Below are 12,500 nucleotides of genomic sequence, written 5' to 3' on the forward strand. Positions count from 1 at the left end.
AGTAAAAGTAAAAAAGTATTGGGGGAAACTATTATTCAAGTAAGAGTAATTTTAGAGCAGAACTTAGTTGCATTTTCACCTTATTGAACGTCCTTGGGTTCAATAAGGTGAAACCCTAACCCTGTAATGGTCAAATATGTATTTTCGGGGCATTTTAAATGTCCGTTGTCTCCCCCTGCCGACTCTGGGCGGAAAGACAGCCTTGCAACAATCGACCCAAAGACAACTCTCCTGAGAAACCCTGGCTCTTTTTTATATATGACAATGTGAAAGCTTTTGTATATGATTATACTGTCTTAAAGAAAGATAAAGAAAGATAAAGAAAGAAAGAAAGAAAGAAAAAAGCATTTGCATCTATTTTCTGACTATGTATTTATGCCACAGAGCTGCAGAGGAGAGCTCTATCACCAGAGTTACTTAGTGCTGCTTAAGAGAAACTGTCTGATTTATCATTTAAATTTATAATTATAAAGTTAATGTTATTGGAGCAACAAAACATTAAATAAAGCACAAAGTACAGACAAAAATGATGTCATCATATCTGAAGAAGCGTTTGAAGAAACACAAATGTTCAAATAATTTCATATTGTCGACATGAAGTTTTTAAAATTGAGCTAACGGCCACTTGGATAATGGATCGGTCGCGAACCCTACGATGGCTGCCATCGTATTTGTGAGAATAATCCGTCTTTATTGCGAGTTCACCTGGTGAGACACGGTATTTCTATGTGGGAGCAGACATATAATGATCCTGGAAACTCATTTTGAGTGGCAATGCTACATCTGAGCCCGCTAGCTCCGTAGCTCGGGCTCTGCTCACCTTCCACATCCGCTCCAGCTCCAGCAGTCTGATGATTATGGAGGTGATTATGGAGGTGTCGGAGCTGTGGGACACCGGCTCTATTTTACAAACCAAAGGGTTTTGACCGACAAACTTGATGACCAGGTGAACGGAGAATGGAGATGTAATCTGCGGATTGTCAGCAATCCAGAGGACACCGACGGTACAGGTGTGGTCGAGTGTATGGAGACCTGGATCCCCGAATATCTTAAACTTTCAACAAAAGCTGGGTTAGGGTTAGTGATATGTAAATGTGTAGATTAACCATGCACATCGCTCCCTCACTCCCAAAGCGGCTCTGAAGCCGCATCCGAGACATATTATATGGAAGTTCCACCACTTCATTGATACACAGCGTATAGCTACATCCAAACGTCTTGCCAGAACAACCCGGATCAACCAAACCCAAAGTCTCTTTCTTCAATGACTTCTCAGCTGCTTTTTTTTTTGACCTAGAAAATGATTTCCCCTCCCCCTTCTAATCTCTTTTTGAATTGGTCCATGCGCTCTTTGCATCTTTTTGGCATGAGCTCTTTTTTTTTGCATTTTGTTTGTTCTATTGTGTTCGGTTGTTGTGGTTCTTGTGTTTGTGTGTTGTGTTCAACCAGAAAGTTGTGTAACAAAAGTAGATTTACAAGAATGATTTCAACATGGTTAATACAATGGCATCTGAAAGGTTATGAACCAGCATCTTTTAATGGCAGATTGAGTCCAATTAAATGGTCAAATATGTTGACATAGATGAGAAAAAAATATTGATAATTCTATACCTACAAGAATCCATTTGAATTACATAGAAAATCATAAATGAACTAAAGTTGGTTATAACAGACTTGACTCTTCCTCACACAGGGCAAACATAAGAGGGGCGTGTCCTTTGATCAGAGTTTTGAACACAAAGATAAAGATGTCAGATTTGTACTGGTCAAAGGAACTATTAATGGAAGTGTGTTTACTTTGATAAATGTATTTGCTCCACCAGGAGGCGCTCTCACTGTCTACACTGAAGTTGTGGATCTGATGCAAACCACTCTGAGGGAACTCTTGTGGTGGAGACTGGAACTTACATGTTCAGCCCACAGTACTCACCAGTACTCAAGTACTGGCAAATCTACAAATAATAAATATTTTAAATTAATACATAATGTAGTGTTGATCGATATCTGGAGAGAGATGAACCCTAATGTATGCCAATATACAGTATTTTCCGGATTATAAGTCGCTCCGGAGTATAAATCGCATTTTTGACGGACATTTATTTGAGAAAATCCAAGACCAAGAACATCTTGAATAGCAATTTAAAATAATGACAGATTAGAGAAGGAACAATATGGTGAAGAGGCGTATGCTAACGTCACAGATTAGCATTCAGCTACATGACGCACATACGGACATGACGTTAACAGTGGCACATGACCCACATCGCTCAGTCGGTACCATCGACAAAATAGAGTTATACAAAGCATGAACCATCAATACTGAAGAAAGACTGGGTTTGCGTTGCTGCATCGCTTTAGAGCCCTCTTGTGGTTGTCAGTGAAATACGGTTTCCAGTTTGAAAATAATGAATCATTTCATAAATAAGTCGTTCCGGAATATAAGTGGCACCCCAGCCATAACTATGTAAAAAGTGCCACTTATAATTTGGAAAATATCGTACATATTTTTCCAACCCACAGAAGATCTATATTAGAACTTTTGTATTTTCAACAAAGAAAGGTCCAAAATGACAGAGACAGACTCAGGTACAAAGATCTAAGTGATCTTCTGTTTAGATCTGGAACAAAAATGCTCGATTATTATAAACATGAACAATGATAGTCAAGTTTCTCCACACATTCTCTAGAATGCAGCTATGGCAGTTTTGAGAAAATGAAATTCCAACTTAATTTGAAAATTGACACATTTAACAGACTTTGGACTAAATGGGACATGAATGAATAATGATAATTATTATAATGTAGAATCATAATTATAATCAGAAAAGGTTTATTGCCTTTGCCAATGAACAAAATTCATAAATATAGGAAGTTACTTTGGTGATTCGGTGCAACATACAACGATGAACAATAATAAAACAACATATATGGAATAAAATAGGCATGCATTTGAGAAAAATGATTTAACTATTCTATAGGATACAAATAAAAATAGGCTTACTATGTACACAAAATGTACAGGTAAATGCAAAGATGTAGTGCAGAAAGTGAACAGTTCAGTGAGTAGAACAGACTGTGGCTTTTGTTTGGATGTTCTTTGTTTTGTATCAGTTTATCCGACTACAACTGAATCTTTTTCTACAATTTATCTGTTTATATTTCAAAAATTAAAAAAAAATATAGCTATGAAAAAATACATGAATAAATAAATAAATAAATAACATGGCCCCTTTTGTGACCATACCAACTTGTCAATGCCCAATCTGGACGGATCGCAGAGGTTAAACAGGGATTGGCCTGGTTAGTACTTGGATGGGAGACTGCTGGAACATAAGGTGCCACAAGGGTGCGCTAGTGCATACTTTCACTGTCTTTGCCTCTAGTGTCCATGTGGTATATGAATGAGAGTACGTTTGTGAGAGTGAATGTGGGACAACATATGGAAATGAGCCCATGGTTACTATGTGTATTCATTAACACTGTCCCAAATAAACTCATAATAATATGGGATACTTCCCTTTGTCTGTGTCCAGACCCTAACCCTAACCCCAACCCCAACCCTAACCCTAACCCCAGAGGCAAGGCAAGTTGATCAGTACAGCACAATTTGTGAACAAAGGCAATTCACAATGCTTCACACAACAGGAATAAATGCATCCTTTAAGTCATAACCTAACCCTAACCCTTTAAGTCATAACCCTAACCCTAACCCTTTAAGTCATAACCTAACCTAACCCTAACCCTAACCCTTTAAGTCATAACCCTAACCCTAACCCTTTAAGTCATAACCTAACCCTAACCCTTTAAGTCATAACCTAACCCTAACGCTTTGAGTCATAACCTAACCCTAACCCTTTAAGTCATAACCTAACCCTAACGCTTTGAGTCATAACCTAACCCTAACCCTTTAAGTCATAACATAACCATAACAGCTAAATAGAACAGTTCTTAGCCTAGATTTGAACATTGTCCCACATCTTCAGGAAGACTGTTAAGCTGCATAAAACTGAAACACAGATTCCCCATGTTTAGTCCTGACTCTGGCACCAGCAGGAGGCCGGTCCATGTTTAGTCCTGACTCTGGCACCAGCAGGAGGCCGGTCCATGTTTAGTCCTGACTCTGGCACCAGCAGGAGGCCGTTCCATGTTTAGTCCTGACTCTGGCACCAGCAGGAGGCCGGTCCATGTTTAGTCCTGACTCTGGCACCAGCAGGAGGCCGGTCCATGTTTAGTCCTGACTCTGGCACCAGCAGGAGGCCGGTCCATGTTTAGTCCTGACTCTGGCACCAGCAGGAGGCCGGTCCATGTTTAGTCCTGACCCTGGCACCAGCAGGAGGCCGATCCATGTTTAGTCCTGACCCTGGCACCAGCAGGAGGCCGGTCCATGTTTAGTCCACACTCTGGCACCAGTAGGAGGCCGGTCCATGTTTAGTCCTGACTCTGGCACCAGCAGGAGGCCGGTCCATGTTTAGTCCACACTCTGGCACCAGCAGGAGGCCGGTCCATGTTTAGTCCTGACTCTGGCACCAGCAGGAGGCCGGTCCATGTTTAGTCCTGACTCTGGCACCAGCAGGAGGCCGGTCCATGTTTAGTCCTGACTCTGGCACCAGCAGGAGGCCGGTCCATGTTTAGTCCTCACTCTGGCACCAGCAGGAGGCCGGTCCATGTTTAGTCCTGACTCTGGCACCAGCAGGAGGCCGGTCCATGTTTAGTCCTGACTCTGGCACCAGCAGGAGGCTGGCCCATGTTTAGTCCTGACTCTGGCACCAGCAGGAGGCCGGTCCCTGAGGTCCTCAGAGTCCGAGATGGTTCATATGGCACTAACATGCCCAAGATGTACTTTGGTGCTAGGCCATGGAGAGACTTGTACACAAGCAGAGCTGCTTTAAAGTCTCTTCTCTGAGCCACAGGGGGCAGTGCAGAGACCTGAGAACAGGACTAATGTGATGCTACTTCCTGGTTCTAGTTAGGACCTGAGCAGCAGCGTTCTGGATGAACTGCAGCTGTTTTATAGCTCGTTTGGAGAGGCCAGTGAGCGGCTGTTACAGTAGTCTAATCTACTGGAGACAAACGCATGGATAAGTCTCTCCAAATCTGGTTTAGACACTATGCTTTTGATTTTGGCAATGTTTTTTAGATGGTAAAAAGCTGCTGATGTTTTTGATTTGTTGTGGCTGTTAAAGTTCAAGTCTGAGTCCATTATTACCTCCAGATTTATAACTTGGTCTGTCGGTTTTAGAGCGAGACTCTGGAGGTGACGCTGAGACTTTCTCTTTGTTTCTGTGACAAAGACGATGATTTCAGTCTTGTCTGAGTTCAGCTGGAGAAAGTTGTTTTGCCTCCACACACTGACTCTGGCACCAGCAGGAGGCCCTCTGGCACCAGCAGGAGGCCCTCTGGCACCAGCAGGAGGGCCCTCTGGCACCAGCAGGAGGCCCCTATGGCACCAGCAGGAGGCCTTCTGGCACCAGAGGCCCTCTGACACCAGCAGGAGGCTGGTCCACACACTGATCTGTTGGATGCAGTGACAGAGTGAATCCACTGGTCCATATTCACCTTTGCTGCGTATTAAAAATAAGGAAAGACTTGTCAATGAACAGAATTCACAATATGGGAACTTGCTTTGGTGATTCAGTGCAATATAAAACAATGAACAATGATAAAACAACTTATGTAAAATCAGAAAGAAAAACAATTTAAATTTTCTATAGGGGTGTGGCCTCCTGCCTGAGGGGAGTGGCCCCCTGCCTGAGGGGAATGGCCTCCTGCATGAGGGGAGTGGCCTCCTGCCTGAGGGGAGTGGCCTCCTGCCTGAGGGGAGTGGCCTCCTGCTTGAGGGGAGTGGCCCCCTGACTGAGGGGAGTGGCCTCCTGCTTGAGGGGAGGGGCCCCTGCCTGAGGGGAGTGGCCTCCTGCAGAGATTAAAGTCTGCGGCCGATCACCTTCTCAGCAGAGGGCACTGTAGTCTCTGTTTGTCCCTGGCTGTGGCTCCAGCGTATCACACAGTGATGGAGGAGGTGATGGAGGAGGTGATGGAGGAGGTGAGGATGGACTCAATGATGGTCGTGTAGAACTGCTCCATCATCAGCTTGTCTTTCTTCAGCTGCTGCAGGAAGTTCATCCTCTGCTGGAGCTTCTTGATGAGGAGCTGATGGTGGCTCCTCCCACTTGAGGTCCTGGTGATGGTGGCTCCCACTTGAGGTCCCGGTGATGGTGGCTCCCACTTGAGGTCCCGGTGATGGTGGCTCTCACTTGAGGTCCTGGTGATGGTGGCTCCTCCCACTTGAGGTCCTGGTGATGGTGGCTCCTCCCACTTGAGGTCCTGGTGATGGTGGCTCCCACTTGAGGTCCTGGTGATGGTGGCTCCTCCCACTTGAGGTCCTGGTGATGGTGGCTCCCACTTGAGGTCCCGGTGATGGTGGCTCTCACTTGAGGTCCTGGTGATGGTGGCTCCTCCCACTTGAGGTCCTGGTGATGGTGGCTCCTCCCACTTGAGGTCCTGGTGATGGTGGCTCCTCCCACTTGAGGTCCTGGTGATGGTGGCTCCCACTTGAGGTCCTGGTGATGGTGGCTCTCACTTGAGGTCCTGGTGATGGTGGCTCTCACTTGAGGTCCTGGTGATGGTGGCTCCTCCCACTTGAGGTCCTGGTGATGGTGGCTCCTCCCACTTGAGGTCCTGGTGATGGTGGCTCCTCCCACTTGAGGTCCTGGTGATGGTGGCTCCTCCCACTTGAGGTCCTGGTGATGGTGGCTCTCACTTGAGGTCCTGGTGATGGTGGCTCCTCCCACTTGAGGTCCTGGTGATGGTGGCTCCCACTTGAGGTCCTGGTGATGGTGGCTCCTCCCACTTGAGGTCCTGGTGATGGCGGCTCCTCCCACTTGAGGTCCTGGTGATGGTGGCTCCTCCCACTTGAGGTCCTGGTGATGGTGGCTCCTCCCACTTGAGGTCCTGGTGATGGTGGCTCCCACTTGAGGTCCTGGTGATGGTGGCTCTCACTTGAGGTCCTGGTGATGGTGGCTCCTCCCACTTGAGGTCCTGGTGATGGTGGCTCCCACTTGAGGTCCTGGTGATGGTGGCTCCTCCCACTTGAGGTCCTGGTGATGGTGGTTCCTCCCACTTGAGGTCCTGGTGATGGTGGCTCCCACTTGAGGTCCTGGTGATGGTGGCTCCTCCCACTTGAGGTCCTGGTGATGGTGGCTCCCACTTGAGGTCCCGGTGATGGTGGCTCTCACTTGAGGTCCTGGTGATGGTGGCTCCTCCCACTTGAGGTCCTGGTGATGGTGGCTCCTCCCACTTGAGGTCCTGGTGATGGTGGCTCCTCCCACTTGAGGTCCTGGTGATGGTGGCTCTCACTTGAGGTCCTGGTGATGGTGGCTCCTCCCACTTGAGGTCCTGGTGATGGTGGCTCCTCCCACTTGAGGTCCTGGTGATGGTGGCTCCTCCCACTTGAGGTCCTGGTGATGGTGGCTCCCACTTGAGGTCCTGGTGATGGTGGCTCTCACTTGAGGTCCTGGTGATGGTGGCTCTCACTTGAGGTCCTGGTGATGGTGGCTCCTCCCACTTGAGGTCCTGGTGATGGTGGCTCCTCCCACTTGAGGTCCTGGTGATGGTGGCTCCTCCCACTTGAGGTCCTGGTGATGGTGGCTCCTCCCACTTGAGGTCCTGGTGATGGTGGCTCCCACTTGAGGTCCTGGTGATGGTGGCTCTCACTTGAGGTCCTGGTGATGGTGGCTCCTCCCACCTGAGGTCCTGGTGATGGTGGCTCCCACTTGAGGTCCTGGTGATGGTGGCTCCTCCCACTTGAGGTCCTGGTGATGGCGGCTCCTCCCACTTGAGGTCCTGGTGATGGTGGCTCCTCCCACTTGAGGTCCTGGTGATGGTGGCTCCTCCCACTTGAGGTCCTGGTGATGGTGGCTCCTCCCACTTGAGGTCCTGGTGATGGTGGCTCCTCCCACTTGAGGTCCTGGTGATGGTGGCTCCTCCCACTTGAGGTCCTGGTGATGGTGGCTCCTCCCACTTGAGGTCCTGGTGATGGTGGCTCCCACTTGAGGTCCTGGTGATGGTGGCTCCTCCCACTTGAGGTCCTGGTGATGGTGGCTCCCACTTGAGGTCCCGGTGATGGTGGCTCTCACTTGAGGTCCTGGTGATGGTGGCTCCTCCCACTTGAGGTCCTGGTGATGGTGGCTCCTCCCACTTGAGGTCCTGGTGATGGTGGCTCCCACTTGAGGTCCTGGTGATGGTGGCTCCTCCCACTTGAGGTCCTGGTGATGGTGGCTCCCACTTGAGGTCCCGGTGATGGTGGCTCTCACTTGAGGTCCTGGTGATGGTGGCTCCTCCCACTTGAGGTCCTGGTGATGGTGGCTCCTCCCACTTGAGGTCCTGGTGATGGTGGCTCCTCCCACTTGAGGTCCTGGTGATGGTGGCTCCCACTTGAGGTCCTGGTGATGGTGGCTCTCACTTGAGGTCCTGGTGATGGTGGCTCTCACTTGAGGTCCTGGTGATGGTGGCTCCTCCCACTTGAGGTCCTGGTGATGGTGGCTCCTCCCACTTGAGGTCCTGGTGATGGTGGCTCCTCCCACTTGAGGTCCTGGTGATGGTGGCTCCTCCCACTTGAGGTCCTGGTGATGGTGGCTCTCACTTGAGGTCCTGGTGATGGTGGCTCCTCCCACTTGAGGTCCTGGTGATGGTGGCTCCCACTTGAGGTCCTGGTGATGGTGGCTCCTCCCACTTGAGGTCCTGGTGATGGCGGCTCCTCCCACTTGAGGTCCTGGTGATGGTGGCTCCTCCCACTTGAGGTCCTGGTGATGGTGGCTCCTCCCACTTGAGGTCCTGGTGATGGTGGCTCCCACTTGAGGTCCTGGTGATGGTGGCTCTCACTTGAGGTCCTGGTGATGGTGGCTCCTCCCACTTGAGGTCCTGGTGATGGTGGTTCCTCCCACTTGAGGTCCTGGTGATGGTGGCTCCCACTTGAGGTCCTGGTGATGGTGGCTCCTCCCACTTGAGGTCCTGGTGATGGTGGCTCCCACTTGAGGTCCCGGTGATGGTGGCTCTCACTTGAGGTCCTGGTGATGGTGGCTCCTCCCACTTGAGGTCCTGGTGATGGTGGCTCCTCCCACTTGAGGTCCTGGTGATGGTGGCTCCTCCCACTTGAGGTCCTGGTGATGGTGGCTCTCACTTGAGGTCCTGGTGATGGTGGCTCCTCCCACTTGAGGTCCTGGTGATGGTGGCTCCTCCCACTTGAGGTCCTGGTGATGGTGGCTCCTCCCACTTGAGGTCCTGGTGATGGTGGCTCCCACTTGAGGTCCTGGTGATGGTGGCTCTCACTTGAGGTCCTGGTGATGGTGGCTCTCACTTGAGGTCCTGGTGATGGTGGCTCCTCCCACTTGAGGTCCTGGTGATGGTGGCTCCTCCCACTTGAGGTCCTGGTGATGGTGGCTCCTCCCACTTGAGGTCCTGGTGATGGTGGCTCCTCCCACTTGAGGTCCTGGTGATGGTGGCTCCCACTTGAGGTCCTGGTGATGGTGGCTCTCACTTGAGGTCCTGGTGATGGTGGCTCCTCCCACCTGAGGTCCTGGTGATGGTGGCTCCCACTTGAGGTCCTGGTGATGGTGGCTCCTCCCACTTGAGGTCCTGGTGATGGCGGCTCCTCCCACTTGAGGTCCTGGTGATGGTGGCTCCTCCCACTTGAGGTCCTGGTGATGGTGGCTCCTCCCACTTGAGGTCCTGGTGATGGTGGCTCCTCCCACTTGAGGTCCTGGTGATGGTGGCTCCTCCCACTTGAGGTCCTGGTGATGGTGGCTCCTCCCACTTGAGGTCCTGGTGATGGTGGCTCCTCCCACTTGAGGTCCTGGTGATGGTGGCTCCCACTTGAGGTCCTGGTGATGGTGGCTCCTCCCACTTGAGGTCCTGGTGATGGTGGCTCCCACTTGAGGTCCCGGTGATGGTGGCTCTCACTTGAGGTCCTGGTGATGGTGGCTCCTCCCACTTGAGGTCCTGGTGATGGTGGCTCCTCCCACTTGAGGTCCTGGTGATGGTGGCTCCTCCCACTTGAGGTCCTGGTGATGGTGGCTCCCACTTGAGGTCCTGGTGATGGTGGCTCTCACTTGAGGTCCTGGTGATGGTGGCTCTCACTTGAGGTCCTGGTGATGGTGGCTCCTCCCACTTGAGGTCCTGGTGATGGTGGCTCCTCCCACTTGAGGTCCTGGTGATGGTGGCTCCTCCCACTTGAGGTCCTGGTGATGGTGGCTCCTCCCACTTGAGGTCCTGGTGATGGTGGCTCTCACTTGAGGTCCTGGTGATGGTGGCTCCTCCCACTTGAGGTCCTGGTGATGGTGGCTCCCACTTGAGGTCCTGGTGATGGTGGCTCCTCCCACTTGAGGTCCTGGTGATGGCGGCTCCTCCCACTTGAGGTCCTGGTGATGGTGGCTCCTCCCACTTGAGGTCCTGGTGATGGTGGCTCCTCCCACTTGAGGTCCTGGTGATGGTGGCTCCCACTTGAGGTCCTGGTGATGGTGGCTCTCACTTGAGGTCCTGGTGATGGTGGCTCCTCCCACTTGAGGTCCTGGTGATGGTGGCTCCCACTTGAGGTCCTGGTGATGGTGGCTCCTCCCACTTGAGGTCCTGGTGATGGTGGTTCCTCCCACTTGAGGTCCTGGTGATGGTGGCTCCCACTTGAGGTCCTGGTGATGGTGGCTCCTCCCACTTGAGGTCCTGGTGATGGTGGCTCCTCCCACTTGAGGTCCTGGTGATGGTGGCTCCTCCCACTTGAGGTCCTGGTGATGGTGGCTCTCACTTGAGGTCCTGGTGATGGTGGCTCCTCCCACTTGAGGTCTTGGTGATGGTGGCTCCTCCCACTTGAGGTCCTGGTGATGGTGGCTCCTCCCACTTGAGGTCCTGGTGATGGTGGCTCCTCCCACTTGAGGTCCTGGTGATGGTGGCTCCTCCCACTTGAGGTCCTGGTGATGGTGGCTCCCACTTGAGGTCCTGGTGATGGTGGCTCTCACTTGAGGTCCTGGTGATGGTGGCTCTCACTTGAGGTCCTGGTGATGGTGGCTCCTCCCACTTGAGGTCCTGGTGATGGTGGCTCCTCCCACTTGAGGTCCTGGTGATGGTGGCTCCTCCCACTTGAGGTCCTGGTGATGGTGGCTCCTCCCACTTGAGGTCCTGGTGATGGTGGCTCCCACTTGAGGTCCTGGTGATGGTGGCTCTCACTTGAGGTCCTGGTGATGGTGGCTCCTCCCACTTGAGGTCCTGGTGATGGTGGCTCCTCCCACTTGAGGTCCTGGTGATGGTGGCTCCTCCCACTTGAGGTCCTGGTGATGGTGGCTCCCACTTGAGGTCCTGGTGATGGTGGCTCTCACTTGAGGTCCTGGTGATGGTGGCTCTCACTTGAGGTCCTGGTGATGGTGGCTCCCACTTGAGGTCCTGGTGATGGTGGCTCCTCCCACTTGAGGTCCTGGTGATGGCGGCTCCTCCCACTTGAGGTCCTGGTGATGGTGGCTCCTCCCACTTGAGGTCCTGGTGATGGTGGCTCCTCCCACTTGAGGTCCTGGTGATGGTGGCTCCTCCCACTTGAGGTCCTGGTGATGGTGGCTCCTCCCACTTGAGGTCCTGGTGATGGTGGCTCCTCCCACTTGAGGTCCTGGTGATGGTGGCTCCTCCCACTTGAGGTCCTGGTGATGGTGGCTCCTCCCACTTGAGGTCCTGGTGATGGTGGTGCAGAGGAGGTGGAGGGAGTCCACAGTGGAGATGGGGGAGTCTGAGATGGTGAGGGGGGGGCTGTGTCTTCTGGGCGTTGAACTCAAGGTTGTTACAGCTGCACCAGCCGGTCCACCTCCTGTAGACAAACTCATCCCTGTCCCAGATGAGCCCGATGAGGGTGTTGTCGTCATGGCGATGAGGGTGGTGTCGTCATGGCAATGAGGGTGGTGTTGTCATGGCGATGAGGGTGGTGTTGTTGACAAACTTGAGCAGTTTTACGGAGTCGTGGCTGGAGGTGCAGCAGTTTGTGTTCAGGGAGAAGAGTAGGGGAGAAAGCACACAGCCCTGTGGAGCTCCTGTGCTGATAGTCCCAGTGTCTGAGACGTTCTTCCCCAGCCGCACGCACCAACTTAATGGCAGTTTGTAGAGCGTAAACAGAAGGGGTCCAAAGTATATTTATTGCACCACATCCTGTCAAAACTAAATACATGACTCACAGTGGGAAGAGTAAGCACCTCTTTTACTCAAGTGAATGTCTGTTACTTCGATCAAAATATTACTCATGTAGGAATTAAAATATAGTGTCAAAAGTTACTCGAAGAAGTAAAATTTATTTTAGTTGTAAAATACTAAGTAAATGTAAGTGTGTGCATGTGAGTAAATGTTAAAGTAGATGTTAAAGTAAATGTGAGTAAATGTAAGTGAGTACTGCCCACTTCTGCTAAAACCTAAAGGAAGTAATTTTAATTGAAGGCTTGTTTTTACAGGATGGTATTCATTGGCTGAGCTATCGGACACTG

The 12,500-nt window shown here is 51.3% G+C and overlaps 1 protein-coding gene across 2 annotated transcripts in view; it reads left to right on the forward strand.

The window, feature by feature from the left end:
• The window catches only part of LOC140362280 (uncharacterized), a 28,906-nt gene that overhangs the window by 16,176 nt on the left and 230 nt on the right, over positions 1-12,500 (forward strand). For both annotated transcript variants that reach the window (XM_072448392.1, XM_072448393.1), the window contains exon 17: positions 12,468-12,500. This exon is cut by the window's right edge and continues 230 nt beyond it. The gene's annotated coding sequence lies outside the window, so the exon portion shown is untranslated. The remainder of the gene's footprint in view (positions 1-12,467) is intronic.

Source organism: Eucyclogobius newberryi, unplaced genomic scaffold, assembly GCF_026437365.1.
Source record: "Eucyclogobius newberryi isolate DKJ021-1_F unplaced genomic scaffold, fEucNew1.0.hap1 SCAF_16, whole genome shotgun sequence".
Lineage (NCBI taxonomy): Eukaryota > Metazoa > Chordata > Actinopteri > Gobiiformes > Gobiidae > Eucyclogobius > Eucyclogobius newberryi.